This window comes from Bos indicus, chromosome 23 (assembly GCF_029378745.1).
Source record: "Bos indicus isolate NIAB-ARS_2022 breed Sahiwal x Tharparkar chromosome 23, NIAB-ARS_B.indTharparkar_mat_pri_1.0, whole genome shotgun sequence".
Lineage (NCBI taxonomy): Eukaryota > Metazoa > Chordata > Mammalia > Artiodactyla > Bovidae > Bos > Bos indicus.
The window spans coordinates 15,151,479-15,174,950 of NC_091782.1; the positions used below are offsets into that span (position 1 = coordinate 15,151,479).

The following is a 23,472-nucleotide window of genomic DNA, read 5'->3' on the forward strand; positions in this document are numbered from 1 at the left end:
GTTAAGAATCCTCCTGCCAGAGCAGGGGACATGGGTTCAATCCCTGATCCAGGAAAAGCCCACATGCCACAAAGCAACTAAACCCATTTACCTCAACTACTGAGCCCACGGGCCTAGAACCTGTGCTCTGCAACAAGAGAAGCCGCTGCAGTGAGAAGCCCACGCATCACAACTACAGGGTAGCCCCTGCTGACCACGACTAGAGAAAACCTGCTTGCACCAACGAAGACCCAGCACAACCTAAACAAATAAATTAAAAAATTTAAAAACGTTAGTATGGCAAAAACCACTACAGTATTGAAATTAGCCTCCAATTAAAATAAATAAATAAAATGTTTTTAAAAAGAAAGAAAGAAGCAGAGGTGAGAATCCAGATTATAAAATATTACAAATTAAAGAGACTAACAAAATTATAGACAAATGCCACTCATTAAATTTTTTGTTTTGGAAAAAAAAAATACATGTTAGCAAGTAATTCTCATTTTATTGATTTGAGCAAGTAATTCTCATTTTTATTGATTTGATCCATTGATCCTGGAATGGTAAGTGATACATTACCTGCAAATGGAAAAGCTGTTTACTCACAGTGTAAATCTTTTTATATCCAATAAATTTCTCAAAAAAACAAAAACAAAAACAAAAACATAAAGTTCACCAAAAGCAAAGCAAACTCCATGGTGTTGAGCTCGTCATATCACAGTGGATGGCCTTGTTTCTGACCTATTGAGCTGTCCAGAAAGTTCATACTTATGAAAAAACCTGAACAAAATTTTTGGCCAACTCAATATTTCCCGAGATCAATGGGGTGAGCTGTGAAACAGACCAAACCCCACTGGGTTTACCTAATACAATAGGTAGACAGGCTACATGGTGCCAGGCAGTTGGTGATAGAATGTATTTCTGCCCAGTGACTGCTCTGAAGGTCTTTGACTTGTCCCTCCAGATTCATTCCTACCCCCTTCCATCCTTCTCTGTGTTCAGGAAGCTGATCTTGGATTTGCCCGATAGGGAGGGAGAATATAGCATTGGGAGACTCAAAGAAAGCAGAGCACAAGATACACTGTTCCATTCCTGGTTCCTAAGCTACTTGGTAGCCACTTCTGTCTATCTTCAGTTTCTACTTACGTCCCTGGCTCCCTTGGGGCAGTCCACTCTGCCTCTGGGTTCTGATTACCACTCTTTCCTTTCATCCTTCCAGGCCTAGGATTGTGATAGCTCCTGCTATGTCTAGCCCCAGGTTGCTGTCATACTCTGTAGATTCTTTCCCACCCAGATCTTTGGAAGGGCCTCTTTGTTGGCCTTCCCAGCTAGGTGAGCAGTAAAAAATCCACCTGCCAATCCAGGAGGTGCTGGAGATGCAGGTTCCATCCCTGGGTTGGGAAGATCCCCTGGAGGAGGAAAAGGCAACCCACTCCAGTGTTCTTGCCTGTATAATCCCATGGACAGAGGAACCTGATGGACTTTATGTGGTCACAGAATCAGACATGATTGAGTGACTGAGCATGCATGCAGCCCCTTTGTTAGGCTGGCTTTAGGTTACCCAGTGAGTAGGTTGGCCTGTCTTCTGCTGGAACACTGACGACCACATGGACTCAGTTCACCCTCTTTGTATGTGACTCCATGTGTCCCAGGCTGCCGGGAGGAGTGCAATAATAACAACAGACACAAAAGAGTGTTTCTCTTCATCCTTCACCCCCACGCTTCCTGCAGAAATTTCAGTTCCTCGGTGCCCTAACAATGAGTCCGCTTGACTTGACCCTTTGGAGGCACAGCCTTCCTCTATTCCTGCCCCAGTTTGCTATGTGGACAACTCCAACCTTTTCAAAAGGCAGCAGAGCCAGTTCTGCCCATTAGCTCCTCTAGGTTAGCTGCTGCAGTGTCTGGGCCAAGGTCCCTGGTGGGGACCCTAAAAGTACTTCTATAGCTGATACTGTGGTTTTCACATCGCAGCTGCCATCGCCAGTCCTGGATGCCACTGTCACACTCCGCACCTCCATTCTCGGTGTTCCATGGAAATGATACTCTTTATCTTTGCTTGCTTTTTATCAGAACCCACTCGGCCAAAGACTTGGTTTGAAGCCCAGTGGAATGGGTCAGAGTTTAGTCTATGTGACAGATCATGCGCTGATCTCAGAATCAGGCATCCCCTTGTCCTTAAACCAACTTCCTCACCTCCATTTATCCTTCCCTTGGGAAGGGTTCTTTCTCAGGAGTCAGATTTCTCATGTCCTGTTGTTTATTTCTCCAGACCAGCCTAGAAATGTCTGAATCCTCTGGGGAATTCAGCCTAGGTTCACTTGATACCCTCAGTCTTCTGGCCATTCTACTTGTGCCCCTAGAACCCTACCATCTACCCTTATCTGCATCAATCTGTGCTCAGAAATGTCAAATTCTATGGATTTCATCACTTAGCCCTCCCTGCCCTCTCGGTGCCGTTTGGGCTCAGGCAGTAGAAGGCAGGGGCAGGATGTGAGCGTATGAACAGAGAGATCTCAGAGGGTGCGGCTGGGGTTCAGCTGGTAGTAGTGGTTTATATACAGTCACGGTGCCTACCAGGTCACTCTCTCCAGGGCCACAGCTTTTGCCGCATTCTTGTAAAAGTACCCCCAACCCAGCCCTTTGTCCTTTTAGTCCTAGGAGGTGTGGTGGGCGTAATTGCCCCCCAAAGATGACCACAGCCTAAATCCTAGAACTTGTAAGTATGTTACATTACATGACAAAAGGGACTTTGAGGGTGTGGTCAAGGTGCTTAGCTGCTCAATCGTGTCTGACTCTTTGTGACCCACCAGGCTCTTCTGTCCATGGAATTCTCCAGGCTGGAGTGGATAGCCATTTCCTTCTCCAGGGGATCTTTCTGACCCAGGGTCTCCTGCATTGGCAGGCAGATTCTTTACCGTCTGAGCCACCAGGGAAGCTGCCGTGGTTAAGGTAACAGTCCTTTTGAGACAGGGAGAGTAGGGACTTACCAGGTGGTTCCAGTGGTTAAGAATCCACCTTGCAATGCAGGGGACATGGGTTCACTCCCTGGCTGGGGAATTAAGATCCCACATGCCGTGGAGCAACTAAGCCCACGTGCCCAACTAGAGAGATTAAGTGCCATGACAAAGATTCGTGTGTTGCAGTTGAGAACGAACACAGCCAAATAAATTAAAAAAAAAAAAAAAAGATAGGTAGAGTAGCCTGGATTATCTAGGCAGGCCCAATCTAATCATGCGAGCCCTAAAAAACAGAGAACTTTCTCCAGCTGGAATAAGATAGATGCTGCAGTGGGATAAATCAGACATTCCAAATGTGAGAAGGATTCCGTGTTGGTTCTGAGATGGAGGAGCCAGAGAAGAGGCTCTGACTCCCATCTATCAGTCAGTAAGGAAACAGCTCTCAGCCCCGCACCTGCAAGGAGCCAGATCCCGCCAATCACCGGCATGAGCTTAGAAGCAGATTTATCCTCAGAGCAACCAAATAGGACCATGGGCCTGAGAACATGGTGACTCCAGCCTTGTGAGAGGAATCAGAGGACCCAGACGAGTTACACTGTAACCAGACTTCGGAACCAGCCAGGGAGTGAACCCATGTCCCCTGCATTGCAAGGTGGATTCTTAACCACTGGAACCACCTGGTAAGTCCCTACTCTCCCTGTCTCAAAAGGACTGTTACCTTAACCACGGCAGCTTCCCTGGTGGCTCTACATCACTGTGTATATAAACCAGGTATCATTTTAAGCCACTAAATTTTGGGTAATTTGTTATAGCAGCAGTAGGAAATGTTCCAGCAAGAATACAGGTGTTGATGGCTTTCTATTGTTGCTAGTCTGGGTGCTGCTTCTGCTGCTCCTACTCAGTCACTCAGTTGTATCTAACTCTTTGCCACTCTATGGACTGTAACTGCCAGGCTTCTCTGTCCTTGGGATTTCCCAGGCAAGAATACTGGGTTGCCATTTCCTTCTCCAGGGGATCTTCCCGACCCAGGGTTGAATTCACGTCTCCTACGTCTCCTGCATCAGCAGGCAGATTCTTTACCACTGAGCCACCTGGGAAGCCCCCCATGGGTACTGCACCATCCCCTAACTCTGCTCACACCGCATCAGTGGTCCCCCCCAGGCTCCGTTCAGTTAGCCCTTTGAGTGGCTGCCTCTTTCCTGCCGGGTCACTGACTCACATGCACTGCCCTATTTAAAAGCCCTAAAGATACTTATCTACATATTTGCTAAGTGGTCACACATGTTCTTTTTTATTTTCCTTTTATTTACTGTTTGCATTTTTTAAATTGAGGTACAGTTGATGTGCAAATATCATTTACAACATAGTGATTCGGAGTTGTTAAAAGTTGTATTCCATTCATAGTTATTATAAAATATTGACTATATTCCCCGAGTTGTACCATATTTCCTTGTAGCTTATTAATTTATACAAAGTAGTTTGTGCTTCTTAATCCTCTATCCCTATCTTGCCCCTCCCCCTTCCTTTTCCCCACTGGTAACCACGAGTTTGTTCTCTACCTCTGTGAGTCTCTTTTGTGTTAAAAATCACTACTCTGCTTTATTTTTTAGATCCACATATAAGCGATGTCATACAGTATTTCTCTTTCTCTGCCTGATTTATTTTTCTTAGCATAAGACCCTCCAAGTCCATCTATGTTTTCGTTGTTGTTCTGTTGCTCAGTCCGACTCTTTGCACCTCCATGAATTACAGCACTCCGGGCTTCCCTGTCCTTCACCACCACCCAGAATGTTCTTAAAATCATGTCCATTGAGTCGGTGGTGCCATCCAAACATCTCGTCCTCTGTCATCCCCTTCTTCTGCCCTCAATCTTTCCCAGCATCGTGTTGTTACAAATGGCAACATTTTCTTTTTAATGACTGAATAGTATTCAATTTATATATATATCACATATTTCTTTGTCCATTCATCTGTTGATGGACACTTAGGTTACTTCCATATCTTGGCTATTGTAAATAATGCTTCTAAGAACATTGGGGCTCATGCATCTTTTCAAATTAGTGTTTTCATTTTTTTCAGATATATACCCAGGAGTAGAATTGCTGGGTCATATGAGAGTTCTACTTTTAGTTTTTTGAGAAATCTTCATACTGTTTTCCTCAGCAGCTGCACCAATTTATATTCCCACTAGCAGTATACAAGGGTTCCCCTTTCCCTACGTCTCCTCAACATTTATTTGTGGTCTATTTGATATTAGCCATTCTGACAGGTGTGAGGTGACATCTCATTGTGGTTTTAATTTACATTTCTCTGGTGATTAACAATGTTGAGCAACTTTTCATGTGCCTGTTAGCCATCTGCATGTCTTTGGAAAAATATCTATTCAGGTCTTCTGACCATTTTTAATCAAGTTGCTTGTTTTTTTGATGTTGTATTGTACTAGCTGCTTATATATTTTGTATATTAACCCTGTTCATGACATGTTCTTGACATACAAAGCATAATAGGCTTCATCAGTGTATATAAGCCATGTGTCTCTCATAGCCCCGCGCCTATTAGCTAATGGGGGCGTTTTTAACACCAAGTGGAGATATTATGTGTGGGGTCTGTGACCTAAGAGAATTTTGTTGCTCTTATCCCTGGGATTCCTGAGGTCCTTCTGGAATAGGATGAGACCAGAAATAGAAAGGCATGACATTTGATGCTTCAAAGTGTTTCCAAGAGCTCAACTACTCGGAGACTAGTAGCTGCACAGTGTCGGCTAGGTGAGTCACTGCATGGAGTGTAACACTGATCAGAAGGATCTGATCCCCGTGTAGTCAGCTTGTTTCCATTTCTCATGGACATGAAGGCCACCCAGTCCTGCCAGCTGTCTCACATGTAGGCTTCTCCGGAGGGTACAGATGAGATGGTGTCAGTGGATCGCCACCGTCAGAGAAGGGCTGGCAGGTGGTGGGTATTTTTCATTTGCCAAATACACTTAACCATGAGATGCTTTCCTGCTGTCCTTGCTCCTCTGATTTCACAAGTACAACCCGGCATCATTGCCTTGGCTTTTGAGAGTCTCCCAATATAGGAGACTTTTAAAAATCAGCTTTGGGCTCAAGGAAGGACTAAGGCTGAGCTTCAGAGAAGCTGTATGGTTAGCACTAGAGACATGATGAAAAGACAAAGGATTGGCTTTCCTGTTACTTGGAAGTGATATCTCCTCTCATTTACATTCCCCAGGGGTTCTTTGGGAGTTGGGTATTTTCAGAGGGACCTGGACCATGCTTGCACGACAATATGCCATGGAGGTGGGTATCATAAGAGCTCTGCAGCTTAAACCAGAGCACTAGACACTTCACAGAGCCCTTGTTTCCCTTACCAGTCACAGCCAGTCCTAGACATAATGGGTAATATGTCACTAATTATAAACAAACAGACAATGGAGTTTGTTTTTTGCCCCTGGAGTCTGCTCTAGCTCCCAGTCAGATCTGAATGCATTTTCAACTGTAATAGAAACCGAAGCTAAGCGCTTTGCGACTTTATTATGGGCACAGAAAAACAGAAGGAAGGGAAAAAACACCCAGTCCAAGTTTTTAAAAATTGAGTCCCCACTACGTGTGGGTTGTTTTACATACATTTTCTCTAGTAGGAAAAAATAACCCTGCATGTTTATCACGACCCCTGCTGTCCCTAGTTTATCGATGAGAAAACCAAGGCCTGGTGTGGCTCTTTTCACTTGGGCAGGGCCACCATGTTAACAAGCATTGAAGTTGGAATGAAACATTATGATCCTCTGACTCCAGAGCCTAGGCATCAGCCATTTCATCACACTTCCACACCAACTAATTTTTCTCCAGAATTGAGGGATATTTAGCTTTCTTCTCGGGTGTGCCTTACTGGACCTGGAAACTTTTGCCTCATCTGCTCTTTTGCCTTCCAGTAAAACTACATCCAGACAACTTCAGATAAATACTATTTCTAGGACTTTCTCCTAATGGTTCTCAGTGCCTGGAAGTTCTTTCTTATGACTGACCCAAATATTTCTTGCTGTACTTCGAAGACTTCTCTCTTGCTGTGCTCTTCCTGCAGACGGTGAGCAGCGCACTGTAAAACCACCTCGCAGACCTGCAGGATTGTGAAATAGCTGCTCTGTGGAGGGGGAGAGTTCATCCCCTTAGGCCAGACAACAGAGTAGCCAGAGAAAATCAGTCTCGTCTGCAGGAACTCAGTGAAGGTTTTAACCTTTCCTGGCCTCTCCCAACTAAAAGTCCAACTTGGAATAAATCTTCAGTGCCTTTAACCATCTTTTCCATACCTCTACTCTCTGCATGTCCTCTCCATGATCATCTTATTCCCCACCATCCTTGAGTTAAAAGATGGGGAAAGGGAAGTGGGAGGTTAAGGGGAATTGAGTTAGTTATACACAGCAACTGCTGTATTAAACTCCTTGGCTGAAAAATGTCCTTGAGGAGATCCAGTTGACAGGAGCACAAAAAGGCCAGGAGAGGTAGGGAGGCCACTGCTCCTGCCCAGCACTCCCCATTAGACACAGCTGGCTGAGCATGTGAGCAGCCTGCTGAAGCCTCTCGTGTGGTTCAAAGATCAAAGCAGAGTGTCCCCCGTGTCTAGTCCCTTCTGAAGGAGCCTCAGGCTCATCTGGGAAACAGAACCCAGAGGAGGGAGGCTACCTGCTGTGACCATATATCAGAGGGAGGGCTGGGCAGCCTGGTCAGTGGTTGGCAACAGAATTCCCAACTGGAACTTGTAAGGCTTTGAAAGGGAGCCAAGGCCCTAGATGGCAGGCTCTGGGCTTGGTTCAAGGAAAACCACAGAGGGTACCAGGATGTTGTGAAGATCTGGGAACTGGTTGGCTTACCAGTGTTGGCATCTGGCACTCTGGGCATGCTGGGGGAGGTGAAGAGCCATGCAAGCTGGGTTCTCGCCATGCTCTCTTCTCATGCTCAATGAGGCCTCCCTGAGCTGCTACTTCCCTTCTCAGGGCCTCAGTCTTCACCTGGATTGAGTCGAGTTTCCCTCCACCTGTATTTCTATGCTCAGCTTGGACTGTTCTCCTAAGTAACTGACTCCTATTTTGACAATCCCTGAGCATATCCCCCCAAAGACCCCACGGATACCTTTTTTACTATCCCAAACTGAGACGACCACTTTCTCCTCTTTAAAATTGCTCCTCCTGGAAGGTCCTTGGTGATCCAGTGGCTGAGACTCTGAGCTCCCAATGCAGGGGACCCAGCTTCAATCCCTGGTCAGGGAACCAGATCTTACATGCTGCAACTAAGAGTTCGCATGCCGCAACTGAGACTTGGCACAGCCAAAATAAATAAATACTTTTTAAACATCTTTCTCCTTCTTTGCCAGGATTCAAATTCCAGTAAGCTGGTTTCAGAGCCTTGGCAGCAGGGCGTGAGGAGGGTTGATGGACTGAGGTCACTGGGGTGACTCTTCCTGATTATCCTAAGCAGGAGAATTCTGAATCCTCTGCCTCTGAACCCTCTGATCCCCAGACCCTGCCCTCAACCACTGTCTTAGCTCAGGTCTCCCTCGTCTCCATATAGGGTGGTAACAGCCTCCCTTGGCTTCCCTGCCACAGCCCTGTCCGTCATTCACTCCACCCTGTCCTAAACCTTCTAGATCCAGCCACAGCCCTGCTCTGTAGCTCTAGAGGCTTCCATGCTGTCTGCAGGATACAAACAAGGCTCTCTGGCCCCTCATACTTCCATCTACAATTATAAACTTCCTGAACTCAGTCCATCAACCCTCCTGACACCTTGCAGCCAAGGCTCCGAAACCAGCTTGCTGGGATTTGAAACCTGGCCTCTTAGACAAGGGTTTTATTTTGTTTTTAGTTTTCCCTAAGGGTCAAAAGCTCTTAGGAGGCCTCCGGCAATTTCTGCCACACTCACTAGACCTTCCAACCCCCGGGGAACAATATATGTATATATGTACACATACACACATCGATGCATATGTAAGTATATATTTATACTAAAAAGTACCCGCTGAGCACTTTATAAATGGGTGGGCAATTCTGATTGCCTTGTGTGTGAGTCAGGGGCTTCCCTGGTGGCTCAGATGGTAAAGAATCTGTCTGTAATGCAGGAGGCCCAGGTTTGATACAGACACAGTTCTAATTGCCTTGTGCACATTATTTATTCCTTCCTTAAGCTCTCTGAGGTAGCTATTATTATTAGCCCCAACTTATAGATAAGGAAATAAAGGCACAGAGAAGTTGAGAACCAGCTCAGTGTTGCATAGCTGGGAAGGAGAAAAGTTTGGCCTTGAACCTGTGCCATGGGACTCCAGAACCTGCACAATTAAGAACAAGTTCTTACCACCTGTGCCACGTTCCCCCTCATAATACACCTTCTGAGTTAGGGAACGTCCCCCTGCCTGGGCACCCCAGGGATCTTTTTCCCCATTAATTCTCCTATATTTGAGAATCATGGAAAATCAAAATTGAGAGGCTTCTCAGCTCTGGTCCAAGTTTTCCACTGCTCAGAGAGGGAAAGTGACTTATTCAAAGGCACACAGGAGACAGGGAAAGGCCCGACAAAGAACTTCCACACTGCTTTTCTTTTCTGTCTCTGGACATAATTTCTCACTCATTAGGCCCTTGCTATGTTGGTTCTGATTTGAGATTCCAGCAATATCTACTGCATTTCAGAAAGAAAAGGGGGGAAATGTGTGTATGTGTATATGCACGAGCACACACACACTCCATTCTGTAAATGAAGATTTCTTCTCTAGCTTCTCCAGAGTGAGTTCTTTGTGTGTGTGCACACATGCACGTTCAGTCGTGTCCAACTCTTGGGGACTCTATAAAGTGTAGCCCGCCCGGTTCCTCTGACCATGGAATTCTCCGGGCAAGAATACTGGAGAGGGTTGTCATTTCCTCCTCCAGGGGATCTTCCCGACCCAGGGATCGAACCCACGTCTCTTGCATCTCTTGCACTGGCAGGCGGATTCTTTACCACTGCACCACCTGGGAATCCCTGGTGAGTTCTTTATCCCCAAACTCCCCTCTCCCCTCCCTGGGCATCTAGCCATGGCGTCCTTTCCCCGCTTCTTGTTGATTTTATCTAGGCTCGAAATGTGGAAGCAACTACAGTGTCTCAAAGGACTAAATACCTTGTGATGACTCTTCTCATCTGTTACCAATGCCCAGCGAATGCAAACAAGGACTCACAAAGGCAGAGGGATAAACATATTTAAGCCAGACCTATTTCCAGAGAAATAATTTAAAGATGGTTCAAACAAACGCTTCAAACACACAAGAATAATGATTTCCCCATGGATACATTGTGTGCTTGCTGGCACTATAACTTTGGCCTTACATGCAGGAGCCCATAAAAAGTTAGGGGCAGGATAAAAAGAAACAAGGAGTGCACAGTGGAGTGAAGCCATTCGCACTGCAGCCGAATATCGCTGCCCCAAATTACCCCGCCAGAGTCTGCTGTCTGGGGATTCCAGACACCTGGAATGCAGCGAATTCAATGTCTGTGGAAGCACCATCCGTGGATGCTAAGACACGCCAGGACCCCTACCTTTTGCCTCCCTGTGATTTTTTGGGGACCATGCTTTTTAGCCTGCCCACAAGGTAGGTTTGCCCATGGCTATCTGTCTCCTTTTTTTTTCTTTTTGCAGAGAAAAATGCCAAAGCAGATACGCAGCTGGGCAGTGGAGGAGTGGCTCTGTTCCATGGGGGAGACTGGGTTATTTCAGATGACCTCTCTGCACCCCTGAACACCATGAGAGACTTTAGCTACCTCGCTCAGGTTCATCTGGCCCTGATCCCCAAAGACCACCTGTAGGTATTCTCATGACCCTGACTGTAGTCCATAGCTTAACAGAGAGATTCAGGGGAAATCAGTGCTGCCAACTATATCCATTTTGATCTGCTCCTAAGCCCTCCACTGGGAACATCACCAATATGGCAAACATCTTGAAAAGGTCCATTTCTGTGCCTCCTTGCCGAGGGTTTCCAGGGTCTAGGGGTCCATCGAAAGTGACGAGTTGTTTTGAGTTGTGTCCAGTATTTTCACAGTATGTTTCTTCGCCACAAAGATTTTTGCCCTGAACATTTTCACTGCATAAGTAATTGGCCATAAAGCAATTGCGTCATAAGAGGAAAAATAACTGGCTGACAGTTTGGTTTGAAGTACACAGTACAAAGATCACGACAGATAACAGTGATTTGTCCTGAGAGTTGATTTCTTTATTTTGAAACACTGGAGGAGAAAGAGGCCTTGAGGGCACAGGGTCGAACCCTCATTTTCCATAGAACTTTGAAACATTTCTCCGTGGACACACGACAATATGCCAAGGACATACAATGGTGTAGAGGCTTTCACAGCTCAATAAAGCTCAGTTGCAAACATGCATCCTGTGTTGGGAAACTGATACCTCTTTCTACCTTTTTAAAAAGTTTTAGTTTTTTATTTATTTTTGGCTGTGCTGGGTCTTCATTGCTGTGCATGATGCTATAGTAGGGTAATGGGAATACCTACAGGTGGTCTCTGGGGGTCAGGACCAGACACCCCAATTTGGTCTCTCATGGTCTTCAGTGGCTCAGAGGGGCAGAAGGGTGGACTACGCCAGCATCCGAAATAGCTGTCTCCCGCGTGACTGTGGCCTCACTCAGTGAAAGCAAGCCACTCCTCCACCGCCCCGCTGAATATCCAATTTGGCATTTCTCTATGCAAAAAAAAAAAAAAACAACAAAGGAGACAGAGAGCCTACCTTGTGGGCAGGCTAAGAAGCACAGTCCCCAGAAAGGAACTCTCGGCGTGCTTTCTCTAGTTGAGGTGTACGGGCCTCTCACTGTGGCGGCTTCTCTTGTTGCAGAGCACACGTTCTAAAGCACACCAGCTTCAGGAGTCACGGCGCTCAGGCTCAAGAGCGTGCGCTCAGTCCCGGTGATGCACGGGCTTAGCTGCCCCTCGACATGTGCAATCTTCTGCAGCAGCGATCACTGGTGTCCCCTCTACACTGGCAGGCAGAATGTCTCAGTCACTGGACCACCAGGGAATTCCTGATCAGATCAGATCAGTCGCTCAGTCGTGTCCGACTCTTTGCAACCCCATGAATCGCAGCACACCAGGCCTCCCTGTCCATCACCAACTCCCGGAGTTCACCCAGACTCACATCCATCGAGTCAGTGATGCCATCCAGCCATCTCATCCTCTGTCATCCCCTTCTCCTCCTGCCCCCAATCCCTCCCAGCATCAGAGTCTTTTCCAATGAGTCAACTCTTCGCATGAGGTGGCCAAAGTACTGGAGTTTCAGTTTCAGCATCATTCCCTCCAAAGAAATCCCAGGGCTGATCTCCTTCAGAATGGACTGGTTGGATCTCCTTGCAGTCCAAGGGACTCTCAAGAGTCTTCTCCAACACCACAGTTCAAAAGCATCAATTCTTCGGTGCTCAGCCTTCTTCACAGTCCAACTCTCACATCCATACATGACCACAGGAAAAACCATAGCCTTGACTAGACGGACCTTTGTTGACAAAGTAATGTCTCTGCTTTTCAATATGCTATCTAGGTTGGTCATAACTTTCCTTCCAAGGAGTAAGCGTCTTTTAATTTCATGGCTGCAATCACCATCTGCAGTGATTTTGGAGCCCAGAAAAATAAAGTCTGACACTGTTTCCACTGTTTCCCCATCTGTTTCCCATGAAGTGGTGGGACCGGATGCCATGATCTTCGTTTTCTGAATGTTGAGCTTTAAGCCAACTTTTTCACTCTCCACTTTCACTTTCATCAAGAGGCTTTTGAGTTCCTCTTCACTTTCTGCCATAAGGGTGGTGTCATCTGCATATCTGAGGTTATTGATATTTCTCCCGGCAATCTTGATTCCAGCTTGTGCTTCTTCCAGTCCAGCATTTCTCATGATGTACTCTGCATATAAGTAAAATAAACAGGGTGACAATATACAGCCTTGACGAACTCCTTTTCCTATTTGGAACCAGTCTGTTGTTCCATGTCCAGTTCTAACTGCGTACAAATTTCTCAAGAGGCAGGTCAGGTGGTCTGGTATGCCCATCTCTTGAAGAATTTTCCACAGTTTATTGTGATCCACACAGTCAAAGGCTTTGGCATAGTCAATAAACCAGAAATAGATGTTTTTCTGGAACTCTCTTGCTTTTTCGATGATCCAGCAGATGTTGGCAATTTGATCTCTGGGTCCTCTGCCTTTTCTAAAACCAGCTTGAACATCAGGAAGTTCACGGTTCACATATTGCTGAAGCCTGGCTTGGAGAATTTTGAGCATTACTTTACTAGCGTGTGAGATGAGTGCAATTGTGCGGTAGTTTGAGCATTCTTTGGCATTGCCTTTCTTTGGGATTGGAATGAAAACTGACCTTTTCCAGTCCTGTGGCCACTGATGAGTTTTCCAAATTTGCTGGCATATTGAGTGCAGCACTTTCACAGCAGCATCTTTCAGGAATTGGAATAGCTCAACTGGAATTCCATCACCTCCACTAGCTTTGTTCGTAGTGATGCTTTCTAAGGCCCACTTGACTTCACATTCCGGGATGTCTGGCTCTAGGTCAGTGATCACACCATTGTGATTATCTGGGTCACAAAGATCTTTTTTGTACAGTTCTTCTGTGTATTCTTGCCATCTCTTCTTAATATCTTCTGCTTCTGTTAGGTCCATACCATTTCTGTCCTTTATTGAGCCCATCTTTGCATGAAATGTTCCTTTGGTATCTCTGATTTTCTTGAAGAGAGCCCTAGTCTTTCCCATTCTGTTGTTTTCCTCTATTTCTTTGCATTGATCACTGAAGAAGGCTTTCTTATCTCTTCTTGCTATTCTTTGGAACTCTGCATTCAGATGTTTATATCTTTCCTTTTCTCCTTTGCTTTTTGCTTCTCTTCTTTTCACAGCTATTTGTAAGGCCTCCCCAGACAGCCATTTTGCTTTTTTGCATTTCTTTTCTATGGGAATGGTCCTGATCCCTGTCTCCTGTACAATGTCACGAACCTCATTCCATAGTTCATCAGGCACTCTATCTATCAGATCTAGGCCCTTAAGTCTATTTCTCACTTTCACTGTATAATCATAAGGGATTTGATTTAGGTCATACCTGAATAGTCTAGTGGTTTTCCCTACTTTCTTCAATTTAAGTCTGAATTTGGCAATAAGGAGTTCATGGTCTGAGCCACAGTCAGCTCCTGGTCTTGTTTTTGCTGACTGTATAGAGCTTCTCCATCTTTGGCTGCAAAGATTTGATAGAATGTGGTCCACTGGAGAAGGGAATGGCAAACCACTTCAGTATTCTTGCCTTGAGAACCCCATGAACAGTATGAAAAGGCAAAATGATAGGATACTGAAAGAGAAAGTCCCCAGGTCAGTAGGTGCCCAATATGCTACTGGAGATCAGTGGAGAAATAACTCCAGAAAGAATGAAGGGATGGAGCCAAAACAAAAACAATACCTAGCTGTGGATGTGACTGGTAATAGAAGCAAGGTCCGATGCTGTAAAGAGCAGTATTGCATAGGAACCTGGAATGTCAGGTCCATGAATCAAGGCAAATTGGAAGTGGTCAAACAAGAGATGGTAAGAGTGAATGTCGACATTCTAGGAATCAGCAAACTGAAATGGACTGGAATTGGTGAATTTAACTCAGATGACCATTATATCTACTACTGCGGGCAGGAATCCCTCAGAAGAAACGGAGTAGCCATCATGGTCAACAAAGAGTCCGAAATGCAGTACTTGGATGCAATCTCAAAAACGACAGAATGATCTCTGTTCATTTCCAAGGCAAACCATTCAATATCACAGTAATCCAAGTCTATGCCCCAACCAGTAACGCTGAAGAAGCTGAAGTGGAACGGTTCTATGAAGACCTACAAGACCTTTTATAATTAACACCCAAAAAAGATGTCCTTTTCATTATAGGGGACTGGAATGCAAAAGTAGGAAGTCAAGAAACACCTGGAGTAACAGGCAAATTTGGCCTTGGAATACGGAATGAAGCAGGGCAAAGACTAATAGAGTTTTGCCAAGAAAATGCACTGGTCATAACAAACACCCTCTTCCAACAACACAAGAGAAGAATTCCTGATACCACTCCCTTTTTAAAAAAATTGTATTGATTCATTTTTGGCTGTCTTAGTCTTTATTGCTGCATGGGCTTTTCTCAAGTTGGAGTGAGTGGGGGCTACTCTCTAGCTGCAGTCTACGGGCTTCTCACTACGGTGGCTTCTCTTTTGGTGGGGCACAGGCTCTAGGGATTTCAGGTTCAGCAGGTGCAGTATATGGGCTCTGTAGTTGCAGCTCCCGGGCTCTAGACCACAAGTTCAGTAGCTGTGGTCCACAGGCCTAGTTGCTTCATGGCATGTGGGATCTTCCTGGACCAAGGATCAGACTCGTGTCTCCTGCATTGGCAGGTGGATTCTTTACCACTGGGCCACCAGGGAAGCCCCTGATACCTCTGTTAATGAAGGAAGAAATATTAGCAAAAAAAAAAAAAGAATCAGTGCAGTGTCAAAACAAACAGACAAATAAATATGCAAAAAAAAAAAAAGTAAGATACTAAGAAAGACTTGGAAGACAAGTGCTTAGGATCAACCTACAAAATAAAAATAAAACCAATTATTTGCACAGATTGGCATGAATCTATATCCATTTAAAATGTATTCAAATATCTTGTATGTCACAATAAAGTCTTAATTTTTAAAATCTATTTCTCATGTTTCTTTATGTCCTTTTTAGCATCCCTCTTATTTTTCATGTTTTATCTTTCATGGCAAAATTGTCTTATGGCTAGTTAATTATGTGGCAAAAACATTTGTGGCAAAAATGCAGCAAAATGTTTACAATAAAGAATCTTGTGTCAAAAATACCTAGAACTAGTTTCAGTATTTCGAGAAGTTTTTTTTTTAAATCTACTTCTTTGGTAATAGGCCTGCATGTAATGGTTAAAGAATAGGTCTTTTGCTTACTGCTAGCATCATATTTGGAGAAGGCAATGACACCCCACTCCAGTACTCTTGCCTGGAAAATCCCATGGATGGACGAGCCTGGTGGGCTGTAGTCCGTGGAGTCGCTAAGAGTCAGACACGATTGAGCAACTTCATTTTCACTTTTCACTTTCATGCATTGGAGAAGGAAATGGCAACCCACTCCAGTATTCTTGCCTGGAGAATCCCAGGGACGGGGGAGCCTATGGGGTCTCACAGAGTCAGATATGACTGAAGCGACTTAGCAGCAGCAGCAGCAGCATCATATTAGCTCAGAATGTCACAGTGCTACTACATCCTGCTCATGAGTGTTGATTGGCTATTGGTGGTATCTTGGACTCGCTGGGAATTTTTTAGTGCATCAGCTCTGGTTCTCAGAGCCACAGGCTATTTTCCCCTTTTCCTCCAACATGCATCCTGCCCAGTTCCTCACTGTGTGCTTAGGTTTCCAAGATATACAACACCCGCTTCACTCCTGAATTGTGTTGTCTTTCCCAAGCCAAGGTTCCCAGGTGACCACCCTACACAAGAATGAAGACTAGAGATACTACAGTATAAGAACTTTCCTAATCTCCTGTCTCGTCCAAACATCAGCAAGGGGGTTGGTGGGAACTCAACAGGACTTTGTCTTCCAGCGGCCTCCGTTTGGGTCCTGAATAAAGACTAAGTCTCCCTGGGAGGAGTTTTGAGAGAGGGCACAAGTTGTGGGGCCAGCCAGGAACCCCAATGCCCAAAGGGATCTTGTTTGTCATCCTCATTCTGGATAGGCTATGTAGGTCCCAGAAAGAGTGCTGAAAGGGGACTTAATGGTAAGGTTGGTAACCACTGCCTCACCCTGTAAAGGCTCCACCCATTGCCCTGGATTCAGGAGATTTGCCTGATCCCTTAGGAGGGGTCTCTCTTAGTCCCAAGACCTCATGTGTCATGATTAATGTGCTATGGGTTTGAAGATAGAGAAGAATCAAAATCAGGAATCAAAAGGCTGAAAACTCAAGAAAGAGTCTTGGTTCATCTGATAGGGATAAAATTCCAAAAGACAAAATGGAGAAAGAAATGCTGATTCAGTACATGGCTGGAAGGAAGGGAATCGTAGGGGTGAATTCAGTGGCTTCCCATATGCCAGCTATTGCCTTGACTCAATGGCTTAGGTGGGATGCCCTAGGGGCAGACCTGAGACAGTGACTTTTGCAGGAATAATTTATTAAGAAATGGCTCCTGGGGATGCCGATTAGGGAGTAGGGAGGCTGGACAGGGGAGGAAGATGAGCAAGGAGCTGTCTGGGGCAGGAGTTTAGTGGGGAAAAGTTTCAGCCAGATTCTACAGGGGACCCCTGGACTGAGATCCTGCCTCTGAGTGACTGCCAACTAAGGCAAATGACCTGGACTCTTGAGCTCCCATCCCAGTCATGGGTTAAAAGAGAGGGCTGTGAGCAGCCTTCAGCTGTGTTGAGGTTAAAGAGCTCTAGTAACCGGAAGATAAGCCACCAAAGAGTCTAAGGTGCAGAGATTGAAATCACACCAAACAAAATAGGGGATGAGCAGAGAAACGGTAAAAAGATGTTTCAGGGAACCATCTGAAAGCATGGACATTGTCTGGCGATAACCCAGCTTCCCTGTGTGATTCTTCTCTCTGGCTTCACTGACCTGGCCAGTCCCTGAGTCTCTGGTTTGGAACTGGCCACTCAGCCTTTGAGTTGAAGATCCTGTTCTTTGGTCAGGGACCCGAGTGTTAATGGTCTGGCCTAGAAGGAGCCCTCTCGCCAGGGCAGAAGGCAGGAGTCTAGTGTGGAGCCCAGCCTGTATTCATGATTGCCTGCTGTTTGGATCCACACCCTTAATCTTACTGTAGAGACCAGCAAGCCATGCCCTGGGTTGGTCTACACTACAGGAGTTGCATATACTGATTAACCACCAGTTAGGATGGCCCACACCACTGCTTCTTTCCAGTATCCTGTTTAAAGGGTTGTTTATCTATGTACGTAGATTTATCTATTGTTGTGATGTATCAAACGACAAGGTCAAAAATAATATATCAGTGATTTATGTGTGTGTGATTTTGTCTAGAGGGAGAAATCCGTTTTGCTAAAGAGCATACGTCAGTACTATCTATTCCAGGGCTGTTCATGTGGGTAATAAAAACGATCATAATGATGAATACTGCAGCAACAGTAGCTAGTGGTTTGGGTTCCCTGCCTCACATGCATCATGAGGGCATGTGTCATTCCCCTTTTGCAGAAGACAAAAAGCACAGAGAAGTTATGTACCATGGTCATAACCACACAGCTCCTAAAGGCAGAGCAAAAGGATTCAGACCCAGATCTGGCAGCTTCCAGAGTTCACCTTCCCCTCCTTCACCCTGTTGTCTGATGTTGGGTGCTGCTGGAGACATAAAAATGCCAAGAAGTTTGATAAAACAAAACCGGCAGAATTCCAGACTTGCTAGTTCAGGGAGAACATAAGAAGGCACCCAAGGGACACTTAAAAATAAGAACAAAGTGAACAGAGGATCTTTCCTGACTGTCCAGAGGTTGAGACACCACACTTCCACTCTAGGGGGCGTGGGGTCAATCCCTGGTTGGGGAACAAAGATCCCACACGCCACGTGGTGTGACCGAAAAAATAATTTAAAAAATATTTTAAAAATATGCCATAAGATCTTGTGTCTGGTGAGGGGCTTAGAGAAAAAATAAAGAGGACAGAGCCCTAACCCTCTGAGCAACTCTGATCTGGTCTCATCATAAGGCTGATGACGGTTGCAAGTACCCAACTTTCCCAGAAGCATAGATCGCCAGACAACTGATGAAACTCCATGCGCAGATAAATATGCTACTAGCTTAGCTTCACCTCATACTGTCATTTACTCTCGCCTGATTTTGTCCAATACGTATGCATTTTTTTTCTTAGCTTCAAAGGGAACTTGGAAAACAAATGAGAGGAATAAAGAGAACCGGGAAGCCCGCTGACCGTGACTTTGCACTCACACACACACTCTGAGTGCACACTTAAGTGAGACCCATAAGAATTCTTGGCCTGACATCTCTGCACATGAGATCATGGCGTTTGTACAATCTGGCCTTCTGCTTATAAATAAAAGACACGGCCTGGAGATAGATGGAGATGACACTCTGGAAAAAAGGGAAAAACGCTTTATGAAGTTCAGGTTTTATATTTTAAAGCAGCGACATGGGAAGATAATCTGACTTGTTTGTAAGGCTTATTTTTTAATCTAAAAATAACGACTTTCTACTAAAAAGGGAGACTTGTGGGGAAATAAGGAGAAACAGTTTTCTGTGGGTGATTTATAAAGCAAGCTATTTCTGGGGATTAAGACTGTCTACCTGGGTTTGAGTTATTTGATTACCTAAAAACTTGAATGAGCATGAGTCAGTTAATTTGCCGGCTTTCTGGTTGACCTCTGTGTCATCATGTCCTCTCCAGATGCGCGGGCAAGATTTATCTGGGGTGGCCCCTCGGCCGGCTTGGGCCTGCAATACCACTTAGTCCCTCTTCCTCCCACGGGCCCCTCCCCGGCCTCTCTCACAATGGTTGCCTTTGAGTCCAGAGAACCTTGGTCTTGCGGGCCCCTGGTCTAATATCTCCGAGGAAAACACTGGAATCCCTCGGAACGGAGCAGAACTGGACGGGGAGACGTCATTATCCCAGGGCTGACTGTAAATTGTGCTGTTTAGTCTGTAAAGCAATTAGGTCTGGGGAGTGTAATGTGATGCTGGAGGCTGGCTGGCCTCTCTGCCCATCTCTGTCTGGTCTGTTAGTTCTCCATGGGCATCAGCACCCAGCTTTTTGGGCCAATATCCCGCTCCCCTTAACCCAAAAGCATGAGCTGAAACACATCAGTTTGGTCTTATGGGTTGAGTATCTGTGTATGCAAAGGACCTGGATCCTGACAACCTGAGGGTAAACTGCAGCTTTGCTTCCTTCTTGCTGTTTAATGAAGTTGGGCCAGTCACTGCACTGTCCTGAGAGCATCTTGGTTGCATTAAATGGGCCTTGTCGCCTCTATCATGTAGGTTTAACTGAATTGGGCAGGGCTAGAGCCTGGCAGGTGGTTAGAGCCCCAGTGTTCTCCTGAGTCTATCTGGGTCTCTTTGTAGGGTGACTGGTGACTACTTGGTTGACATCAGCCATGTTCAAAAGACCTGCCATTGTTTCTATCTGCTTCTTGTGAATGCTGGCTGGCCTGATGACCTTCTCCATTGATGTCTCTCCCTTACCACTTCTGCAACCTTCTAGCTGAGCTCTGTACGACCCTGAGCTAAGTCAATCTCCCCTGCTATTCTCTATTACAGTGTCCTGGCTGTCTCCTAGGTACAGCTTAGCCACAGAGTTCATTTTTCTATTGAAATCTTCTTATGGGTCTTCTCCACTTGACTGGAAACTTCACAGAGTGTGGTTGTAGTTGCCTTAGTCACATTATTGACCTGGCACCTGATGTAGTCCTTGGCACATAGTGACTTCTCAGTAAATATTGGGTGGCCACAAAGTTTGTTCAGGTTTTTCTAATGGAAAAACCTGAATGAACTTATTGGCTAAGCCAGTATCTTGTGGGATGAATGAGTGAAAAATAATACATACATGCCCCACAGGCATGTTGGGCATGCCCAACACAATGGGCAGGTTGGGGCCAATACTCGCCTTCTTGCTGGCCAGATACAATCTCAAGGTCAGAGTCACATCCTTGGAAAATCTGCCAGAGCAGCCTCTTTCCTTGGTTATCCCTGGGTACCTCCCTCATCCTCCATACCATACACAGCCTTGGATTCCCTACCTCTGGGGTTCTTTTGCATGAATAGAAGAAATAAACTTCTATTTCATTTATGCCACTGCTATCTTGGATTTTCTGCCATATGCAGCCAAAGCTTATTTGGTTTATATGCCAGGGAATTTCTCTTCAAGGGCAGCTCCCCTGGGCTAGACGCCACTTTGGAATAGCAAAGTCATGAGGGCCCTATGTGTGTTTGTGTGTGGGGAAGCAGGGGAGGTTTCACCAGAATCCTGGGTGTGTTTGGTGCAGGAAGGAACTCCTTTTTCCTAGTGAAAGATCAAGCCCTAGGAAGACTCTCACCACACTGTGTATTAAGCCAAGCCTACTCTGCTCCACCCGGACTCCAGTGCACATTTGTTTTAAATTATTCTTTAATTACTTAAGTGTTTGTGGTGTCTTTGCTCTTAACTTGGGGGCCTGAAGAATGAAAGGAGGGAATCTTGCTGTCCCCACCCCTCCACCCCCAGGATGGAGACCCTCCCAGAAGCTCCCCCTTACTTGTCCCAGGGAGAGGCCAGTTGGTCAAAAGACAAGACCCCCGGGTGTGAGAAATGGAAAGACCACCAGGTTTCCCTTGTAATCCTCCAAATTCCAAGCCCCAACTTGGTGTCGTGTTGGGAAATCTGACTGTTTTGCTTTTGTGGCAATGCTAACATATACCTAATTAGTCTGTTTGTCTTAAAATCCACCCACTCTTCAAAAGGAAAAGAAAATAGCTGGGGCTGAAAATAGTTCAGTTGTAGACGTGGGAGCCATTGCCAGAGCTTTAATAAATACCCCAAACCTCTGATTGGTCTTTGCCAGACCTGCTCTTAGAGCAAAGAGCTGCAGGGACCTGGCCAAAGCACTGTCTGCTGGGATCATGGGTGGGATCTCATGGCTGTGGCAGGGGAAGGTCCCACATCTCACGAGAGGTGGGAGTCATCATATCATAGACCGTCAGGGATGGGAAAGAAAGTGAAGTTGCTCAGTCGTGTCTGACTCTTTGTGACCCCATGGACTATAGCCTGCCAGGCTCCTCCATTCATGGGATTTTTCCAGGCAAGAATACTGGAGTGAGTTGCCATTTCCTTCTTTAGGGGATCTTCCTGACCCAGGGATTGAACCCGGGTCTCTTGCACTGTAGGCAGACTCTTTACTGTCTGAGCCACCAGGGAAGCCCCCATCAGGGAAGGGGGAGACCAGGAAATCATGAAGATCAGTGTTCAGTTCAGTTCAGTAGTTCAATCATGTCTGACTCTTTGTGACCCCATGGACTGCAGCACGCCAGGCTTCCCTGTCCATCACCACCTCCCAGAGCTTGCTTGAACTCATGTCCATTGAGCTGGTGATGCTCTTTCCCAGCATCAGGGTCTTTTCCAACGAGTCAGTTCTTCGCATCAGGTGGCCAAAGTATTGCAGTTTCAGCTTCAGCATCAGTCCTTCCAATGAATATTCAGGATTGATTTCCTTTAGGATTGACTGGATTGATCTCTTTGCAGTCCAAAGGATTCTCAAGAGTCTTCTCCAACACCACAGTTCAAAAGCATCAATTCTCTGGCGCTCAGCTTTCTTTATAGTCCATCATGATCATGAAGACCAGCCCTGTTGTTTTATGCCTGAAATAACTGAGATGCAGAGATGGAGACGACTTGCCACAGTTTCACTCTTTAGAAAGCATAATGGTAACCTGAACACATTCTCGGTTCCCCTCTCTCCCTTTACACCATAAGCAGAGGCATATAGAGTCTTCCATGTTTAAGGGGCTACATGAGCCACACCTCTGGTTTCTTCCTACCCCAATCTAGTGACTTCTATATCTTGCTCATCTCTAAGAAAAGCTTTCGTGAGAAAATTTGTTGAGTCTTCACTCTGTGCCTTAGCCCTGGCGGCTCGGATGGTAAAGAACTCGCCTGCAATGTGGGACAGCCGGCAGGCTACAGTCCACAGGGTCACAAAGAGTTGGACATAACTGAGAACCTACCTAAGCACAGCTCAGCACATGTGATCATTGTAACAAGCTTACAAGATGGATATAACTCTTCAGATCAGATCAGATCAGTCGCTCAGTTGTGTCCGACTCTTTGCGACCCCAGGAATCGCAGCACGCCAGGCCTACTCCTTGGAAGGAAAGTTACGACCAACCTAGAGAGCATATTCAAAAGCAGAGACATTACTTTGCCAACAAAGGTTCGTCTAGTCAAGGCTATGGTTTTTCCTGTGGTCATGCATGGATGTGAGAGTTGGACTGTGAAGAAAGCTGAGTGCCGAAGAATTGATGCTTTTGAACTGTCGTGTTGGAGAAGACTCTTGAGAGTCCCTTGAACTGCAAGGAGATCCAACCAGTCCATTCTGAAGATCAGCCCTGGGATTTCTTTGGAAGGAATGATGCTAAAGCTGAAACTCCAGTACTTTGGCCACCTCATGCGAAGAGTTGACTCATTGGAAAATACTCTGATGCTTGGAGGGATTAGGGGCAGGAGGAGAAGGGGACAACAGAGGATGAGATGGCTGGATGGCATCACCGACTCGATGGACGTTAGTCTGGGTGAACTCCGGGAGCTGGTGATGGACAGGGAGGTCTGGCGTGCTGCAATTCATGGGGTCGCAAAGAGTCAGACACGACTGAGAGACTTATCTGATCTGATCTGAACCATTATTATCCCTTCTGAGTCTTGGAGAGGTTATCAATGACTTGCCCAAACTCACATGGGCTTCCCTTGTAGCTCAGACAGTAAAGAATCTGCTTGCAATGTGGGAGACCTGGGTTCAATTCCTGGATCGGGAAGATCCCCTG

At 45.8% G+C, this 23,472-nt stretch overlaps 1 pseudogene; it reads right to left on the reverse strand.

Annotated features, from left to right (window-relative positions):
- Positions 1 to 23,472, reverse strand: part of LOC139179103 (transcription initiation factor TFIID subunit 9-like) — a 44,015-nt pseudogene that overhangs the window by 18,147 nt on the left and 2,396 nt on the right.